The sequence below is a fragment of the Melospiza melodia genome, chromosome 15 (genome assembly GCF_035770615.1).
Source record: "Melospiza melodia melodia isolate bMelMel2 chromosome 15, bMelMel2.pri, whole genome shotgun sequence".
In the NCBI taxonomy this organism is placed as follows: Eukaryota; Metazoa; Chordata; class Aves; order Passeriformes; family Passerellidae; genus Melospiza; species Melospiza melodia.
In genome coordinates, this window is record NC_086208.1 from 16,155,463 (window position 1) to 16,170,268 (window position 14,806).

The 14,806-nt window shown below is 41.4% G+C and overlaps 1 long non-coding RNA gene across 21 annotated transcripts in view; it reads right to left on the reverse strand.

The window, feature by feature from the left end:
- Positions 1 to 502: 502 nt before the first annotated feature.
- LOC134425346 (uncharacterized) overlaps positions 503 to 14,806 on the reverse strand; it is a 40,865-nt gene continuing 26,561 nt past the window's right edge. For 6 of the 21 annotated variants that reach the window (XR_010029642.1, XR_010029644.1, XR_010029649.1 and 3 more), the window contains 4 exons: positions 8,940 to 14,549; positions 6,129 to 6,255; positions 4,967 to 5,096; positions 509 to 4,919 (listed from right to left, as the gene is read on the reverse strand). This is a non-coding gene — a long non-coding RNA (uncharacterized LOC134425346). Of the gene's footprint in view, positions 4,920 to 4,966; positions 5,097 to 6,128; positions 6,256 to 8,939; positions 14,550 to 14,806 lie in introns of all 21 variants that reach the window. The other 15 variants (XR_010029640.1, XR_010029646.1, XR_010029638.1 and 12 more) reach the window with 10 other exon arrangements.

Here is a 14,806-nt window from a genome sequence, read left to right on the forward strand (position 1 = left end):
TCTGCTGAGTCAACTGACAAAGATTGCAGATACTCGTGACAACGAGGACACTTATCCACCAGTAAGTGGACTGAAGACCACCAACACGTTTTTGGCGGTGGGTCTTCAGCTTGGGAAGCTCTGAACTCTTGAACACCAGAGTTTGCAGCCCTCCTCTCCTTATCGCCTGAGAATCTTGCCAAAAACTAAGATGGAATAAGGTAAAAGAACAAAAGGAAGGGATTCTGAGGTGCTAATGGTGGAAGGTGTGAGAGTCAGTAGAAAGTACAGTAAAGAAACCCATGACAAGTCATGATAAATGGGTCGTTATAAAATTCATGTTTAGGCTGCACCAGTCTGGGGATAATGCCATTCGTCATGGCAACACTGGGGCACTAATGAGCCCTCATTGCATATTCATGGCTTTGGCGCCTCTCTCCTCTCTCTGCCTCCCTCCCACCCCTAACCAATGCCTGGTAAATATCTCCACCTCAAGCTGAAACTCGACTTAGGCTGCTTTTTTTTTTTTTTTATTTGTTATGTTGCAGCAATTACACTGTAAAAGTGCTGCACAAGATTGATTGCTCTGATCTGTAGTTCAATTGTAAATTAGAATACACATCCCCCTGGGGACACACGGCCCCTATTTGTGATTAAGAAAAAAGCCCCATAATAGACTAATAGCTAAAGTTCTCTCTCTTTTACTTTCAGGCAATTAGCTTGATGAAATGGCCTCTTTTTGTGTACCCTGGAAGTGTAAACCGATATCATAATGAAGTATATGATGTTTATTCTATTATTTTCACCTTGCCATGTATGCAGGAATGCATAAATAATGGCTGCTTTGTCTAGTACACTTACTGATTCAGAAGTAAACTCTGTCTTAAAGATGCAGCCTGTGATCCCATAGCCTTCTGGACACTGTGACTAGTCCCTATAAAAACTCACATTCTGCCCAAAGAAGTTGGAGACCATTTTTGGCCAGGTGATTAAATACTGTTTGCCAGACACTTTCATTTATGATGAACCTTAATTGGCAAATCCTCCTAATAACCTTGTGGAAAAGAAGGTATGCCCATTTTACAGAAAGGAAAACTGAGGGGCAGATGCTGAGCGCGTTACACAAGCCCACACAGGACCTTAATAAGTACTTAAGAAATCCTACCTCCTGGAAGGTTTTTTCAGGCAATCAGAGGCTCCCTTTCCTCCCTCTTGTGAAGTTATTAATGCTGTCATGGATGGGTCATGGAGTGGCTCTGACCTTACTCTTCCTCACGACTCCGCGGTGTCACGGCTGCCTCCATTTCCACGTGACACACAGAGCTAAAGCTCTTTCACCTGAATCCAAGGTGGATGTGGTCATGCCCATTCTCAATGTTGTGTGCTGGATGTTGGCTTTCCCAAGGCTCAATTTGAGCTGTCAGTCTGAGCCAAAGGAGTGGTGTTGTGCAACAGCGTTAGAACGCGGGGATGGTGTTCGTGCAGTCGAGCTCCAGATAAATATCTGGGAAGCAAACTGCCATGTGATGATAGCTCTGGGCATATCTGCCTGCTGAGGAAAGGTGCTCCTGCATTAGCCTTTCACTTTGGCCCAGGAGTGCACTTTTGAAGAGAATCCCCCAAATATAACCCTGCTTACCACATCCCACCAGGCCAGGCAGCCTTGGAGCACGCAGACGGAATTCTTTAGTGTGGAATTAAAGCAGGTGATGTGGTCTGGGAGCTGCAGCAGCAGCTAACAGGAATTCTCTCCACAGGAGCATGCTAGAGTTAGTCTGAGTAAACCTCCACCTGGGCCAGTCCCTGCTCCTCAGAGCATGGTGCAGACAGAGCTTTCTTTGCCCATTTGCAGGGCTCCTATCCAAGGAGTTATGACAAACTTGGGTAGTGTGGCAGGGAGGACGTGTGAAATGGCCTGAAAATCCTGCCTGAGGAAATGCACTTCTTTATGTACACCCCCATCAGTTTGCCTGCAGTAGAAATGTCTCCATTTAGTTTAAATTCTGTGTGAGAGGTGTTCTGTAGGGGAATATAACACAGCTTGGAAACATTTTGCTAAGAAGCACTACCAGTGCAAACCTTCAAAGGGTAACTCTGTACATGGCTACAAAACCATATTCTGTTTAAACTTGTTCATCATTGTCTTCTTGCATGACAGCCCTGGCATTTAAAATATGTTAGGGGTGACACAATACTTTCACCTGGTGCAGACATATATCACTGGAAGGATGTTCTCATAAACAAAGTGCTGCAGGCTATGATCTTATCATTCTCCTCTTCCTTCTTCTCAGCTCAGTTCAATGACAAACACGTATTTCTCTTCTTTGCTCCAGTTTCTGCTCTGCAGGAGCCTGGTGCTGGAGCAACAGGTGATGTTGCAAATCAGGAATGACAAGCGTTGGTGGTGGCCTGGTGAGGGGAAAGCATCAGAGGGGGCAGGAAACAAATGGAACAAATTTCATCCCAATCCAGCTGGTGCAGCTTCGTGGCACGGGCAGAAGTGCACTCGTGTGTGCGTGCCTGCACAAGCGTGAACTTTTTTTGAGGAAGACAAAGCAAATTAGAGTGTTCATGTGTAATTAGCTGACTATTAGTGTGGTTCAGCCAAGGCAATAGGCAGACAGTTAACTCGAAGATAGCTCGCAGATAAAAGGGCTGGGAAGGGTGTTCTGGGGAAAGCTGGAGGTAATAGTTCAGAAGATAAAATCCTGACAAATTGAGCAGGCATCTCAGAAGTTCTTTCCCCACACCATTAGCACAGTGAAGCTACACAGGCCTTCCCTCTCCGCCCTACAAAGCTTAACCCCTCACGGCATCTGGGGCTCTTTGCCCTTGGATAGCTCACTTCTGAATTATTTAATTATCATTTCCTGTTTAAATGCATTCGTTTGAAATAAAATGGTGAAATTTCCTGCCTGTGCTTCCTGCCCTCCTTCTTGTGCTAGCATATGAAGCAGAGATTATTACCCCTGTAGAGGCTGGAATACCTCCAGCTCTTTATCTGAGAGGGTGTGTGACCAGGTCTAGTAAAAACATTATCATTAAGCATCACACCTGGGGAGAAACAAAAAGTGTGTCCGAGTTCAAGTCTTTGCAACTTCTGTGAAAAATGTGGGTGTTTTAGTAAATCTCTGTGATAAATGAAAATGTCATTATAATTTTCACTCATTTTATAGCTGACAGGGAAGTGCTTTCTTCTGTCCCTTGGGAGTTTTCAGGATTTCATATTCTTTCAGCTAATTCTGTGGCTAACCAATAAGCTGCTAAAAAGTGAAAAATCTAACTGAGCCATTTGCTTCAGTAGTTTCAAAATATTTCATTTTTTTACTTTCACTTATAAATTAAAAATTAAAATCAAAAATATTTCAAAGCAAATATACATTCACTTAGAATAATATTATTGGGACACTTGCAATGATTTTTAAAAATCTTTAACATCTTTTTTTTTGCAGCGGAGAAGCCTCATGGAAACTTCATTATTCAATCCAAACCTTTTTGCTTGTTTGATATTTTCCAGGACAAAGTTCTCATGGAAAACCCTAGCCACAATCCACTTTTATCATTAATTCAGTATATCAGGGCATTCTTGTTTGGGATGACTTCCAGGAAAGAATAATTGAGAACTTCATGCTAAATTGATCCAGCAGTGAAATTCTCAAATACTGCTGAAATTATCCATATTTCTGAGTATCCATTTATGAAAAACTTACATTTCTCTAAGGTCTATATGCCTATGGCCCCTTCCATTCCTCTCAAACAGGATTGATTAAAAGTTCTTTTTGTTGAAGTAAAAGTTTATCATGGGTTTTGCACAACCTGTGCACTGTTTCTCTGTCAGTGTGTAAATTTTGCAGCAGGACTGTTAGAACTTTTTCCTGCAAGGAAAATGCACTCAGGGTATTTCAGATGAGACGGTCTTTTCTGTGGTGCCAGACACAGAATTCACCAAACAGACAGGAAAACCTGCACTGTCGGGGTGGGTACAGCCATATACACTGAAGAACATGTTATTTTTTGCAGGAAAAAAAAAATCACTCCTCAAGGTACAGTTAGCAACTTTTGCTTCATAGCTATTCTTTAACCCCCAAAAGAAAATTCCCACTGCTGCTTTTAATGCTTGTTTGTCCAAGCCTTGTGTAGGCATTTGTCACGAGCCAAATTTGGAACGAATTCTCTGCAGAAGAAATGAGGAATGAAGAGTGGGCAAGACTGTGTTGGTGTTTCTGTCCATCTTGAAGGAGGGAACCTTCTGCTGCAGCTCTCAAGTGATGCTCGAGGGGAAGAACAGCACGTACAAGGAGGAGAGCCAAGTGCCTGCCACTAGAGAGAAGCCCTGGGGACAGCACCAAGGTAAGGGCCCTCACCAGCCACTCAGAAAATGCTTTCCTTGTGACTTTTGCTGCCCCACTCACCTTCCTCCCCGTGTCCTGTCGTTTCCCGTTTTGCACAACGACAGAGAATCCTGAGGTTTTACACAGGTTTCTGGAGTGAGGAGCAAGCTTTCAAGCTGCTTGCCTTGCCTAAAAAGAGGAGTAGGGTTACACCAGAGGTTCTGCAAGCCCCTCACCATCTCCTCTGAGCTTAGGGGTGTTCAGCCTGGAGAAAAGGAGTCTCAGGGGGGACATTATCACTCTCTACAAGTCCCTGATAGGAGGTGCAGCCAGGTGTGGGTTGGTCTCTTCCCCCAGGTGACAAGCCACAGGACAAGAGGAAGAAACTCAAGTTGCACCAGGGGAGGTTTGTGTTGGATATTAGGGAAAATTTCATCACTGAGAGGGTGCTCAAGCACTGGAACAAGTTGCCCAAAGAAGAAGTGCAGCCACTATACCTGGAGGTGCTCAAAAAATGTGTGGATACGGTGCTCAGGAACATGGTTTAATGCTAGACCTGGCAGTGTTGGGTTAATGGTTGAACAGATGATCTCAGAGGTCTTTTCCCACCTTAATGACTCCATGATTCCATGGCCCCTGTGATTCTATGGTCCCACCTTAATGACTCCATGATTCTATGGCCTCTGTGGCAGAAACTCCCAGCAGATGTACAGAAAAATGTCAGAAGTCAAACTAATTCTTCTCATGAGGTATCTTCCTTGCTCCTATCACGTAGTGCATTAGAGACTGGCAATAGAAGTTGCATAAAACAAGAATGTTTAATGGTATTTTAAGTTGATTATATTTTTGGTATTCTTTTGGCAGAAAGTCCTGCAATTTAATTAACTAATTGTGCTGCATGACAAAATTTTATTCACTTTAAACCTCTTTTGCTCCTTGTATTAACATAGTCTATAAATATTCCCCTCCTAAGAACATTCTCCATAACATTTGCCACGGTATAAACTTCAGCCCCCTCCTCCCAAAGAGTTCTAAATTTATCTGGTTTATCCTGGCATGAAAGCAGATACATACAATTACTGACAAGACAACCACTATCAAACCCAACTGTTGTTACCCAGACTGAAATTCTTCCAAAAATTAATTATTTAAAATAATCCAAACGGTGCAAATATCCAAAGATCAGACAGATCCATAAAACTTGCCTGTAGCAAAATCATGCAATTAGAATCATGCTCATAAGTGTTGCAGTCTTAAAACATTAATGGAAGGAGTTATTAAAATTGTATTTGATTTGCATTATTACAACACTGAATGCACTGTGGAAAACTGAGTCCATGAGTGAGGTGCAGCACAAACCAGAGTATTATTATCTGAGTTGGAACTTTAAAATAGACTCTGCTTTACAGTTCTGCCTGAATTTTCTTTAGTTTTATTGCTCTTGTAAATTGATAAGGATTCCTGGTTTTATATTAGAAATAGAAAATGAGGAGGAGGATAAGAAAATAGTTGTAGATAAAGACTCAGAAAAGCAATTTGAGGAAAAAAAATCCTTCCCAAAGTAAGTAATTTTTATCAGAAATGAGATGTGTTGTTGTGATCATAAGTACCATCAGAAGCCCCAAGAATTGCAGGGTTTCTGTAGACAACCTAGGGAAAAGTTTCCCTAAATGTGGAAGCAATTATCATAAAGAAATTCATGACTCACAGTAAGAATTCCTGGTTTTATTTCCATTACAAATAGTCTGCAATTTGTGCATCTCTGTCTGACATCTTTTTATTGGGCACTTACCCTCCCTGACATGTTTATAAAATTACCTGCTTCATTAGTGGGACATCACCAGCAAATCTGATGCACAAATATTGCCTTTAATCCAGCAGAAAACAGAGTTTGCTGAAGTCAATGGAATAATTTCAATCAATTCCAACAGAATTAGAGATAAACCTGTGAGGGTTAAAAAAGATATATATATAACCATTATTACAAAGTGTAAGAAGGAATACAGGGAATTTTCTTTGCAACTGAGATATTTTTAGGTTTTTTATTCTTTAGAATCCCTGTACAGGCACGTCCCTCATGCACAGTTGTCAAAAATAGTGTTTAGGCATTTAGGCTCAAGTTGATCTAATCCAGTACAGAAGTGTGCTCTAAATTTTTCAGGGCAGTGAAAATGTGTAAAAATGGTATCTTCATGTTCAAAAGCTCCATTTCATTTAGAAGAACAGTGCCAATAAATTAAATAAATGAGATTCTTTCTATTAAAAATAGAAATAGTGTCTTGTAGAAAAAATACTCCTTCTTCTGAACTTAAACTATGCTTTAAAATTCAGTATTCAGATCCTTAGCAGGTGTAAATCATCACAGAAATTATGCTGTTACACTTTACATGATATTACCAAATTGTCTTGCTGGTAATTAAGAATATCCTCTATGGAATAAGGACCAATGACAGGAGAAAGTATAAGTTGATATTGTCTCAGCACGCCTAAGTGGTAGACAGAAATATTCATGTGCATAATCTTGCACCTTCCCTACATGATACCCAGTGGGCTGAAGTAATAGTGTACAGAATTATCTTGGAAAAGGCAATTCTCAACAGAAACTAAAGAATCTTATGAGTTGTCTGTGTTTCTCATAATTATACATGGCAAAAATTAAGATAAAACTAACAGGCATGCTCTTGGAAAATGTTTCTTTAAAAATGTTTCTTTAAACTTTCAGCATATTATACTCAAGTGTTTTCCAAGCTCAAATTTTCTGTATTTCATTCCAAGAAAATCAGTATCCCTTTCTCCATTTCTCTTTATGGGTCTATCATGTCTGTAATGTACAGCACATAGAAACCAATGCCATTCCTATTACTCAGGAAGGCAATGAAGCTGTTCTGATCAAAGATGAAATTTCTGAATTCTGGTGTATGAAATTTGGATGAAATTTCTGAATTCTGATCAAAGATGAAATTTCTGGTGTAAATTTCAGGGGAAAGGCCTGAATTCAACAGAGACTTCCATGAAGAGGCAAACAGCCACTCTGTCCTCTACAGCACAGCTCCCCTAACTCACCAACAGAGAGTTTTTCCAGAATCGAACTTCTCTTTAAAATGCCAGTGCTCTCCTTCCTCAGTATTAAAAGTGATTCTCAGGAAAATTGTTTTCTTCTGATTCTCGTGGAAATTATTTTCAACATGTCCCTTAAGGAGGTGCGCATTATGAGCAGCAGAGGCTCAGGGCTGGCATTTCAGGAGTTCATGAAACATGCTCCGACCTATGTGTTCAGCCCATGGCTCTCCCCAGTATGCTTTGGGCTTTAGAAATCACTTTGCTTTAATTCCATCTAAGTTACTGTGAGGATACAAGGTCAAAATTCCATGGAACATGATGTTACATCCATGGAACATCAACATACAGCTGATGACCAAGTCCCTGTTTTCTCTTTTTGGATAAAAAGGTCAGTATTGGTTTCACTATCCCCTCCAAAAAATTAAAAATAGTCAACAGAGAGAGGAAAAAATACAATGCATAGTGGTGAATGATGCTAGGATGCATGTGTTTAAAATGTCCTGTAAGTGCAGGGTAACCAGAATCATGATGTCATAAACATAACATTAAAAGGCCAAACATATTAAGACCAAAAAATATTCTGTATAGATTACTAGTGAGCATCCTTATGGCAGATACTGAGGGATATTCTAGATTCTATCAGGAATCAAGAAAGAATTAGGCATATATGTACATATAGGAGGAGTTTTTGATCTCACATAAAATGTAGAAAGCATAAAATACTGTGTATTAGAGGTCCCCTGAGCAAGAACTATTATCTCAGCATCAACTGCAAACACATTACCATCGGAAGGCTTATTCCAAGGTATGAAAAAATCCACTAACAGCAGGAAACAGAAACGTTTGAGAGCTCCTCTGGAAGCCCTCAGAACCAAAGCAGGATGGCTCTGTGCAAGGCAGGCTCCAGCAGCACGGGCCCTCCAGGAGCTCTGATCAGGCACTTCCCTCATCTTCATGTCTGCACCCTCCAAGCTGAATATCAGCATCTTTCTGAAGCTGCTTAATGTGTGAGGCTCTGTTTTAACCTCTCGGTATCCTGTCTGTATGTGGAATGCAGACAAGTGGGCTTTTTTTCCTTATTAATATGGAATAATAAAATAACGTCACCTGTTGTAATGCACCAAGAATTTTGTGGGAAATTTTTTTCCCACAGAGGGAAAATTCTGTGTCCTGCCTACTAAATGACAGGCACAAGCAGCTCCTTCTGTGCATGTGATCACATCCCACTTTGTGCACGTTGGAGCTTTTCAAACCTCCAGAGTTTTGTGTTTAGCAAAGCAGATGTGCAAATGGAGATCGGGGTGACCTCCCCTCTGAGAAGCAGGCCTTTGACACACATTACTCCCCTGCTGACAGCACCACTAGTGTGGATCAGTTGGCATTTCACACCTGCAACTAATGTAGAAGTTGTAACAATATGAGTGAGCATTAGGGAGAGAAGGGATCCTTTGGACATAAACCAGCTATATTTAACAGGAAAGGTGCAAATCCACGTTATGACTCAGGATATGTATTAGCTGCAGCCCTTCCATAACCTAGAAAGAAAGAATTATATCCAAGGGAACTTACCTCAAAGAGTTTCTCTCTCCTCAGGCAGAAGTGATGATTAGGCTAAAACTGGCCATTTGTTTTATCTGTGGGTCGGGAATAGACAATTTAGTCCTTGCAGCTTCAGCTGTCTTGGCTCAAGATCCTGACCTACAATAAATACCTCTCCAATCAATAGAGCACTGAACTTGGAGCACAGCCAAGGACCTTTCCTGGCAACTTTGGCCTGGACTGAGCTGACCTGGTAAATCTGCAGCGTTTGGGGAGAGATGTCACTGAGGATCCTGAGCTCTCCAAGTGCTCCAAGCCTTGGGAAGTCTGTGCCTCCAGTTAGGCTGCTGGGGACAGGAGCTACAGCAGCTTTTCACATGCTGTTTTCTTGTTGGTGACAGATGATCTGCGCTGCTCCTTGGGCTGTTTGGGCTGTCCTAATGCTGCAGCACATATCCTACAACACTCATCACTGCTCAGGGCGCTCTTCACTGAAGCAGGTCTATCAGCTGCAGAGCATTTGTGATTGGATGTATTTGCTCCCCCATTTAGGAGCAGCAAATCTTGTTGAGTGGATAGAAAGGTACCATCACCCTTAGTACCACCATGGTCTGGGAGTCATCCCCTATGGATGGGTTCTGCAGGTTTCTTTGCCAGTGTCCAAAGGTGGCTGCCCCGATCCCTCCCTACATTTCCCCCTTCTGCCTCTCTTCCTGCCTGAGAAATGTCACTGCTGTGAATGGGCAGCTTCAGCTCCTCCTGCCAGGCTGGGAAGGGGCCACAGCAGCACATCTCTCCTTGAAAATCAGGGTGCAACACCCACCAAAGGGGGCCCTGGGACGTTACGTGACATTTCCTTGGGAAAGGAAACCGGTTTGTCACCTCTTGCTTAACGGTGTCACCTCAAGGCAGAGCTGAGGAGCACCCGTGGGCACCAGAGATAAGGTTGCATTAGTAACACTCTATCCATCTTGTTCTGAAGATCATGGAAGCACAGGAAAGCTTGGGTTGAAAAAGACCTCCAAGATCACCTAGTTCCAAGACATTCTGTTTTCCAGCCTCAAATGTGACATAACATTAAAAATGTGGTGAGAGTCTCACTTACATAAATGTTAATTTATAGATTGTCCTACCAAAGAAAGTAAAGCATCTCTCCCAGCTCATCTTCCTGATTTCTCTTAGAGGATAGAACAGCTCCAAAGTAGATCAGAGCTGTCACCATCCATGACCCCTTGGGGTGAGAACTGTATGAAAACATAGAAAAGGTGTTCTTAATGCAGAATGACATAAACTACAGATGAAGTATGTGTGAATACTTTTGTGTAAGGTGACTGTATGAATGTACTCTGCAAAATGCATTTTGGATGTCGTTGAGAATAGTAGTGCACACAATTCAAAGTTACCAGGAATATTAAAACAGGTGGGAAAGGCACAGAATAGACAAAGGAAATTGTAGACAAAGGCAGGAAAAAGGGAAAGATGATAGATGTGGAGACAGCTAAGAGGATGACAGGTGAGACAGGCAGGATGAGGTAGGACAAACCCAAATGGTTCATTAGATGGAAAAATGTCTCTCTGGCATTGTACCTCTAGTTTGTTTTTCCACAGTGGTGTTACAGTTCTGTTTCTACTGCTACTACAAGTGCAGCACTGAAGTTCTCCTGATTAGTTTTTCCCCCCTGTGTAAGATGTCCTTTATGCTGTGATGAGATCATTTGTGTATTAGTTCATTTTAATCTTTTCAGAAGGAATCCAGGAACTGCGGTGAGGTCATGACTGCAGTAATGTCTAAAAGGATGGTTTTATACAGGAGGGGAGGAATATTCCTCTCATTTAGCAAAACTCTAACAGAATTTGTGGCTCTCAAGTGTGTTGGACAAGTTAAGGTTTGGGATATTTTCTGTTGTGTGTGTTTGCAAAGGACAGGCTGCTTCATACTCTTGTTTTTCCCTAAGTAGTGCATAAATCTAATAAATTGTGCAGACAAAGTACCCTGTTAGAACTTCACCTGAATAATCCTCTAGCATCATCCCGACCCATGGCACCTCCCAGTTTTACAGTCAAGAGCATGGTAAATAAACCCAGACTCCTCTGGTGGCCTGAGTGTCCTCACATCAGACCTCCTGTACCACTGAGAAGGCAGCTGCCTCGCTGAGAGCATCCTTGTTCCCATCTCAAGGTGAAAAATCCTTGGGGCATGCCCCAGGGCCATGGTATCACTCTTTAATATGATATATCTGTGCCTCATGGGTCAACCGAGCAATGAGGCATGAATTTGGACTGTGACATTTCTGGCAATGACCCAAAAATAAAAGTGCCAAAATTTCACTGTTACTCTGATTTTCACCTCCAGTCTTTCCCACTCTCTGTGGAAGTGGCAAGACTTAATGATATAATTCTGAAAGGTCTCTGGATGGATTTAATACTGGAAAGAGACATGTAGACAGATGGAATCACGTGCCTTGCTTTGCCATGGCCAATGTATTATATTTTAAGGTGTTCTAATGAACTTTAAAATTATTCCCCAGCATGCACTGGTCAGAGGGGTTCTTCTGAGTGTGCCATCTTCCTGGATCCTTGAGATCATTCCCTCTGGATCTGTTGGATCAACAGCAGAGTGGTGATAACAAATACAGTGCTGCTTTAACTGTGCTTTCCCCCTCTTTGCTAAATGGATTTGTGCATACCAAGAGTTACACTGCTCCTCTTTTAGCAACTTCAGGGCATCAGTCATGTGCTCAAAACCAGTTCCCCTCTCATATCGAGAGACCAAATGTCTTGGATGATCCATGGGACACAGAAGACGCCACAGGCTTAGTTTTGCTCCAGGGGTTTGAGAGATTTAGTTACCCAGGGAGGAGTGGGAGATTAATGGTGCTCGTTGATGGTGACAGGGACCTGTGTGCTCGAAATCCCATCACAGGCAGAGAAGAACCCACCTCTACACACTCCTAATATGCATAACTATGGAAAGCCTTTTAAATAAAAAAGACTAATTAATAATGCCTAGTGGTCTAGGTGTCTAAGTATGAATTGTCAGGGATTTCTGCAGGCTCAGGGAGGTGGGGAAATGGGTTAACATTGCATTGTTTCAAATTACAGGGTTTTAGATTGCTTCAAACGAGAAGCAGAGAGGGTTTCCACGCCAGATTTGAGACTTTTATTCTCTTTTATTTGTACTCAAATTTCGGCTTCAGCTCACATTGTCATTCTGCCCAGGCTGCTTCCCAGACCAGCTAATTTGTCTACCTGTGTTCCATTTTAGGCCTTGGTTTTAATTTGAGGATGATTCCTGCTAATACCAAAGACTGGATAGGACATCCATTAAAAGTCTACACAGCAATTGAAATGGAAAATTCCAAAAGAAACCCTATTAGAGTTTTTCTCCATCAAATCAACATTACAGACTTCTTATGCATTTCTTAATTAGACATTGATATTAACTGGACTGTTGCATGATTTAAATCTAGCTCTTAATCTCAGCTATTCTATGCTGCTGTAGTTTTTATGACATCCAACCAGCGGCTGCTTTATGCATTAATCTATCTGGAAAACCACCTTCACATTTTTTTTGTCTTTTTTTAGAAGAATAAAGGCCCCAAGAAGGAAATGAAAGCTTTTGGGTTCAGCCATTAGTAATTTTCTGCTTAGTATTTGAAAAATTGCTTATTTTAATTGCTTCATAGAAGAAAAAGATATCAAAGCTAACGTTCTTTCTCTCCAAACTTTGTAATTATTTCTCTCAGACTCTTATTTGAAATGCCTTGAAAGGATTTTCATTGAAATGTAGATTTCTTCTCTTTCAAAAGTACTTTTATTCCCCTGTGCTTCTTTCCCTTTTTTTTTTTCCTATTGACTTCCTCTCTAGATTTAGAGCAAAAACATAGTCTCCAATGTCTGGACACTGCAGCATGTGTCACACAGATGTCCCCAAAGTGACATCTTCTTTAAACCTAACCTTCCCATGGCCTACAGACTGTGCTGACAATTTGCCTTAGGTCTTAGTCTGGTACCCTTGGGCTTCCTCCAGGGATAGCAAGGAAAAGTCATAGGTATTATAGAGGCTTGCTCTGTCTACTCATGCTGAAAATTATTGTGTGATTTGCTAATTAATATCACCACCAAAATTAGGAATCTAATGGAAAAATTCTGTAAATATGAATGAGGGTGTCAGTGAGCTGAGGCCAAGGCAGATGTAAGCCTTGTATAGTTTTGGGTTCTGTTTCCAGCAGTGTAAGCCCTGAATATCCTAATCCAGAAGGGAATTTACCAACCAAACCCTGTGGTTAATTCTGCATTGTATTTAAATGTCAGTAGCACAAAGCCTGAGGATCATGTTGGCCTCCACAGTAATCCTTGATACCAATACAGCAATAGTAGCAAGAAGTTCTTTATTTCACCTATACATTTTCAGAGAGCATCATTTACTAATAGATTATGATCTGGTCAAAGTGATCTATACATTCATTACATCTGGAGTGGGCTTTCATAACTCACAGGACCTGAGAATGAGGCAAAACTCACACTTGTTTATGGTGCTGCAGCTCTGCTCAGCAAGAAAAGGTGCAGAGAAAACACTGTCCTAAGCACTTGTGGTCTGCTCTGGGTCCCAGGTGATTTCTCATGCCAGCTCACAAATATCCTTAAGAGCCTCAGCAGAGTGGGGACGTGGCTGCCCCAGAGCCACCTCAAAATGCAGCTTTGCAAACCAGTCACCCCACAAGCCTCGTGCAGCCATGGCTGAGGTTATCTCCCGGGGGAAATCTTCCCAGTGGAACAAAACATTTTGAGAATAGAAGATGGAAATGAAGCTAAAGCATTCTCAATATCAGATTTTGCACACATTTTTTTTTGCAATAACACAGAGGGAAGAAAGAGAATAAGAAAATGAGTTAGAGGGAGATGGAGAGAGAGATGGTCTATTAAGCAAAGCTACTTTTTTACTCTCTGAATTTACAGTCCTGATAGACATCTCTTTTCAAAATTACTCATTTTTTATATTCAGATACTACAGCTTTCAGTACTAGGTCCTAGATTTGTCTGGACAGATTACCCTCTTATTTCCACAATGAAACTTAATTATCCTTTTTATGTCTTCAGATACTTCCAGTTATTTCCTGAACTGTTTCTGGGGACAGAGAGCAGCTGATGGGTCAGTCAGTAAAGTAAATACTGTGCATCCCTACTGTTTTTAAGGCAAAAGCCCTTTGGCCCCAGGTCTTTTTAGAATATCTTGAGGGCTAGCACATATAATTTGCTCAGATCTACTTTCCTGAGCTTTTTTTCTTTTTGTGACCAGGCAGAGACTCATCATTTTCTCACCACCTTTCTGTGTATTACTTGGAAGCATCTAAATGTGACTAACTCACCTGGAATCCGTAGAGGGATATTTGAATGCGTCATCCCTGAGACAAGAATAACTCCTCCTGAAATCCAGGGTGGAATTGACTGCATGGCTTCAAACACCCCTTCCTGTACCCCTGCTGCTGCAGCAAGAAGGAATGCATCCGAGTGCTCAGAGCCCAAATGAATAAATAAACTGGTTCAAAGCAATGGCAGGAGCACACAGGGGTGTGGAAGTTGCTGGTATTGAGTAGTTTCTGGATTTTAGGACACTCCAGGTTTCATCTGTAAAGAAAACTATAACACATAATCCACTGTCACTGCATTCTGTCTGAGCAGAGCTAACACAGAGCAGTCGACATGAAAATATCACCTGAAATAACCCAGGACCTGCAAATACTGAACAGAAAATTATAATGAGTATCCATTCAGACTTTGAGAGTTATTTTTTAGCTTTTTTCTTTATTTTTAAAGTCTCAGTTGTTCAAATTAGAAAGTAAATAAGTGTTACAACTAATTAAAATATAAATTGGCTACAGAAAATCACCCAAATC